We start from the raw sequence: 6,211 nt of genomic DNA, 5'->3' as shown, positions 1-6,211 counted from the left end.
ATTGTATACTAAGTACTCATATCCATGGACATATGTGACAAAGAGATGACTTCAACTTATCTTGTTTTTGTATCGGACGAGCAGAGTAAGGTATTTTGTATGCTTATAACCGTGGACTTATGTGACACAGAGATGACTTAAACTAATCTTGTTTTTGTGCGGACTAGGAGAGGAAGTTATACTCTATATTTATTTTCGTGGACAATTGTGATACAGAGATGACTTTAACTTATCTTGTTTTGTTATCGAACGAACAGAGGACATTATTTTGTATACTTATATCCATGGACATATGTGACACAAAGATTACTTAACTCATCTTGTTTTGGTATCGGACGAGCAAAGGGGTTACACTCATGTCCTGACCAATGTCCTGACTAATGTCCTGACCAATATGCAAAATGCTAATAACTTTTTTGTTCTACGAAGGATCGAGTTCAAATTTGATGTCAAGGAAGATTATAACATAAAATATATAAAATATTAGAAAACATATTTAAAAAAATAATCTAAAGAGTTAAAAAAACTTGACCTGACCAAAGTCGACCCTGCCCTGACTAATGTCCTGACCGATGCAAAAATGCTAATAACTTTTTTGTTCTTCGAAGGATCGACTTTAAATTCGATGTCAAGGAAGATTATAATATTACATATATAAATATGAGAAAATATATGAAACAAATAATTTAAAGAGTTAGAAAACTTGACCTGACCAACGTCGACACTGCCCTGACTAGTGTCCTGACCGATGTTAAAATGTTAATAACTTTTTTATTATAGAAAGAATTGACTTAAAGTTCGTTACCAAGGAAGATACTAACATTAAATATAAGAATTTATGAAAAAAAAAATGTTTGCTAATTTTTGAAATGTTAGAAAACTTGACCTGACCAACTTGATCTTTGCCATGATGAATGTCCGGACCGATATAAAAATGCCAATAACTTTTTTCTTGTTGAAAGGGATATTGCCAAGTTTGGTATCAGGGAAGATTACAACACTTAGTATAAGAATGTAAAAAAAATTGTAAAAAAAATATTTAAAAGGTAAAAAAACCTTGTACTGATCTAGGGTTACCTTGTCCTCGCCAGTGTCCTGACCGATGAAAAAAGACAAATATAAATATAACTGGGTTTTTCTCTCTCAAAAGACATAATAGACTTCTTTAAATTATATGAATACTTCATTTTTTAAATATAGTTAAGAAAGAATATGCACTTTTAATTAATTGAAATGAAAAGATGTATAGAAGAAAGCAAAAGGACAGTGACATGATAAAATTATGTTTTTAAGTGTTTATATTTCTATGTGATTCTAACATAATTTTACTTTGAATGCTTGTATAAACATTATTTTGAAATCAAACGAAGCCCATTTCCTGTCCTTATTTATGTTATTTGACATGTATATATAATCCCTCATTAACTAAAAAAAACAAAAATTGAGTGAAATAAAAAGAAAATATAGGTAAGTAAACACTCCAATTTGTGTTAACTGTAATTAATATAGGTGTGATTAAATTTTAATTGTTCATGTCACTGTCTTTTGACATTATTGAATTCTGTACATCTATATCATTCTAATTATTGAAAGTAGGGAAAGTGCATTAACTAAGTATCTAAATCATCATACACAAAGTTATCTAATCACATATATCACTTTTATAATGATTTAATATGGTTCAATAAATCAGTAATTAGTTTAATAATTTACACTTAACCAAGTTTATAGAATTATGAAAGTATACCATATCATTTCAAATTAACAAAAAAAAATGCTTTGAATGTTGTGATCCTGAGGGGATTGGATAAATATGGTTTCATGATTATACAAGGCAAGAATTAAAACAGTTTGCGAAATTTTGATAGGGGTTAATTGTGGTCATTTCAAGTTCCTTGATGCTTAAAATTAAAAAGTGCAACTTCTTTTTAACTATATTTTAAAAAAAATGGAATATTGATAAAATTCAAAGAAGTTTTGTTCTGGCTTTTGAAAAAAAAACTCAGTTATTTTTTCTTTTTTTTATCGGTCAGGACATTGGCAAGCTAGGACAAAGTATAGATTGGTCAGGTCGAGTTTTTTTTACCTTTAAAATTATTTTTTTTTTTACAATTTTTTTTAAAAGTCTTATACTAAATGTTGTCATCTTCCCTGATACCAAACTTGATAATATCCCTTTCAACAACAAAAAAGTTATTGGCATTTGTATATCGGTCCGGACATTCATCATGGCAAAGATCAAGTTGGTCAGGTCAAGTTTTCTAACATTTCAAAAATTAACAAACATTTTTTTTTCATAAATTCTTATATTTTATGTTATAATCTTCCTTGGTAACGAACTTTAAGTCAATTCTTTCAATAATAAAAAAGTGATTAAAATTTTTACATCGGGCAGGACATTAGTCAGGGCAGAGTCGACGTTGGTCAGGTCAAGTTTTCTAACTCTTAAATTATTTTTTTTTTTATATTTTTTCTTTTATTCATATATTTAATGTTATAATCTTCCTTGACATCAAATTTTAAATCTATCCTTCGAAGAACAAAAAAGAAATTAGCAATTTTACATCGGTCAGGACATTAGTCAGGGCAGAGTCGACTTTGGTCAGGTCAAGTTTTACAACTCTTTGAATTATTTTTTTTTCTATTTTTTCTTATATTAATATATATAATGTTATAATCTTCCTTGACATCAAATTTGAAGTCGATCCTTCAAAGAACAAAAAAGTTATTAGCATTTTTCATATTGGTCAGGACATTAGTCAGGACATTAGTGTTTCCACGAGCAGAGTAAGGTATTTTGTTTGCTCATATTCGTGGACATATGTGACACAGAGATGATTTCAACTTATCTTGTTTTGGTATTGGACGAACAGAGGAAGTTATATTGTATACTTTTATCCGTGGACATATGCTTCACAGAGATGACTTCAACTAATCTTGTTTTGGTATTGGACTAAGAGAGGAAGTTATATTGTATACTTATATCCTTGGACATATATGACACAGAGATGACTTCAAATTATCTTGTTTTGGTATTGGACTAGGAGAGGAAGTTATATTGTATATATAATATAAATAAGAAGATGTGGTATGAGTGCCAATGAGACAACTCTCCATCAAAGTCACAATGTATAAAAAGTAAATAATTATATGTCAAAGTATGGCCTTCAACATGGAGCCTTGGCTCACACCGAACAGCAAGCTATAAAAGGCCCCAAAATGACTAGTGCAAAACAACAGGAAAACCAACGGTCTAATCTATGTAGCAACATTCCAGTAGCGCCTGCATACGGAGTATATATCTCCCAATTGATACGATATTCCTGGGCTTGTATTTCCTATCATGATTTCCTTGATAGAGGATTGCTGCTCACAAGGAAGCTATCAAACCAAGAGTTCCAGATGGTGTAGTTGAAATCATCCCTTCGTAAATTTTACGGACGCCATCACGAGTTGATTGACCGTTATGGAATAACCGTTTCGCAGATGATATCGGATATGTTCCATATGGCGTAACTACGATACCCTTCCCTTTTCACGAATGTGACCTACCGAATTAGACTATTTACCGGATTTGTAATAACATAAGCAACACGACGGGTGCCACATGTGGAACAGGATCTGCTTACCCTTCCGGAGCACCTGAGATCACCCCCAGTTTTTGGTGGGGTTCGTGTTGCTTAGTCTTTAGTTTTCTATATGTTGTGTCATCTATACTATTATTTGTCTGTGTGTCTTTTTATTTTTGGCCATGGCGTTGTCAGTTTGTTTTCGATCTGTGAGTTTGACTGTCCCTCTGGTATCTTTCGTCCCTCTTCTATATAAAAAACGAGATTTGGTGCGGACTAGGAGAGGAAGGTATACTGTATAATTTCGTGGACAATTGTGACAGAGAGAGAGATGACTTCAACTAAGGGAACGACCATTTAACTTCAAGGGGGAGGGGGAAGGGTATTTTTTGTACCCCCAAAAAAAATTCTGATCCCCAATTTGATGAAAAAAAGATATTGTGGTCAAGAAGATGAGATGACAGCAAAAAAATATTCTGAATCCATATTTTCCCATACCTTATAGTGTTAAACTTTGAAAAAAAATAATTTGATTAATAGCGTCGAAAAAACATTTCTGACTCGGACAAAAAACCATAACCCCCGGTCAACCCCTTGAAGCTAAATGGTTGCTCCCTAATCTTGTTTTCGTATTGGACGAGGAAAGGAAGTTATATTGTTTACTTATATCCATTGCAATATAGACAACACCACGGTAAACTAAATTATGGTCATCTTAATAACACATCCCTTAATAGTATGTAAACAGGAGGGGAAGATGCCAAGGACATCAAAGGCATAGGTCAAGGACATATAAACAACATTACAGTAAGGGAGCTACCGGGGGGGGGGGGGGGGGGGGGGGCTAGGATGAAATTAAAAAAAAAAAGGCAGGACAGGAGTTTTGAGTAAAAAGAAGGCAGGATGAGCAACTTCGATTTATGTAAAAAAAGTCGGAATAAACTAATAAAAAAAGGCAGGACCGAATAGAGTGAAAAATAAAAATGCAGGACAGAGATTACAGCTTAAAAAAAAATGCAGGACAAAATTTTTCATCCTAGCCCCCCATAAAAATCAAATGGTAGCTCCCTAAACTAAATCCTGATCATCTGAATCACACTTCCCTTTAAGGAGTAGGTATACAGGAAGAAAAGATACCAAGGGCGCATCAAACAAATACGTCAAGAAAATAAAGACGACATTACGGTAAACTTAATCATGAACACATGGAATATCACACCTCTTGTAAAGGAAAAATACATAGGAGACTTTAAAACCATGTCAAGGACATACAGACAACACCACGGTAAAAAAGGAAGATGAACAACCACTAGTGCTCACAACACTGTACAAAAAAACGTAAAATTTGAGCAATACGAATTGATAACTAGAAGCTCCAAGGAGCCTGAACATTAATCGGAATTAGCATTATCCGAGAGCAAGATCACTTTTCATCCTTACAAAAATAATAACATACGGTAACTTAAAGTACCTTCTACAAAATATGTCACATGGTTTGTTTTCATTTCCTTTTATTGATCTTCAATAGAAATCAAAACGATACTGTTCTGGTAGTGTTAAAATGTAAAATGTGGGTCTGTCCTAGTGGTCTTTCCGAAATTTTGAAATTTTCAGAGAAGATCTTTGAAATCATCGCTTTAATATTTGTGTATCAAGTCCTTTAAAACTGTTTTGGATACGTTGCTATTTACATATTTTTCCGTAGTTTTCAATAGAAAAAACTATGTTCCATCAATATGTAATTATGTTCAACGATGGCGGCCATTTTGAATTCCGATCGTCACTTAAATCGCAAATATAATGGTAAATAATTGAATCTGCAAAGTTTGGTTTCTTTGGGCACAGTGATTTGGTTTAGGGAAGCAGATGATGAAATACAAAACTAATGGAAATCTTCAATGGCGGCAAATTCCTTTCAGAGGTCATTTTAGCTTTCCTGAACATTTTGTCTTGCCGATTGTTTTTACTATTTACAGTTTTTCCCTGTATATTATAGTTTAAAAATAATTATGACAATATTAAAAAAAATCGAAGAAAAGAAATTTTTTAAGGGAAATTACTCCTATAATTGGTCGATTGACGATTTCGGATCAATAGAAAGATTTGTAGATCAAAGTGTGCGAATCGTTTTGAGGCGACGATCTTGTTGATATCATTAATTTTAAGTGTTTAAGGGGAAATAGATTTGGCTCGTTTAATTTTCATAAAACTGACAAAATATAAACATTTTAGGAAATTTGAACCACACAATTTACAGGAATAATTTCATAAGTTATATAGAAGTTTGACGAACACTTATATTTATCATTAAAAAGTTTGATTTCTCCTTACTAATAGTATATGATTAAAACGTTCAGCTGATTATTAAAGAGTAAACTCCCTAAGGTGTTATGTATACCCTTAATTTATCTTTTTAATAAATATTGTACGCCTTTTCATAATTGCTTCGAAAACGTCAATGAAATACTCCTCTGTATATATTAAAGCGTAACAAGGGTAGGAGTGGAATGCTAAAATAAGGTTACTCCTACATACGTTTGTTGTTCCAAAATCAATTACTGCTATAAATAGATTTATAGTTCAGCCTTCATATCTTCAGAATATGGTTCAAGTCATTGAACTTGAGATAAAAACAAATAGTT

The sequence above is a fragment of the Mytilus californianus genome, unplaced genomic scaffold (assembly GCF_021869535.1).
Source record: "Mytilus californianus isolate M0D057914Y unplaced genomic scaffold, xbMytCali1.0.p SCAF_1, whole genome shotgun sequence".
NCBI lineage: Eukaryota > Metazoa > Mollusca > Bivalvia > Mytilida > Mytilidae > Mytilus > Mytilus californianus.
Note: the sequence above shows the minus strand (reverse complement) of the source record.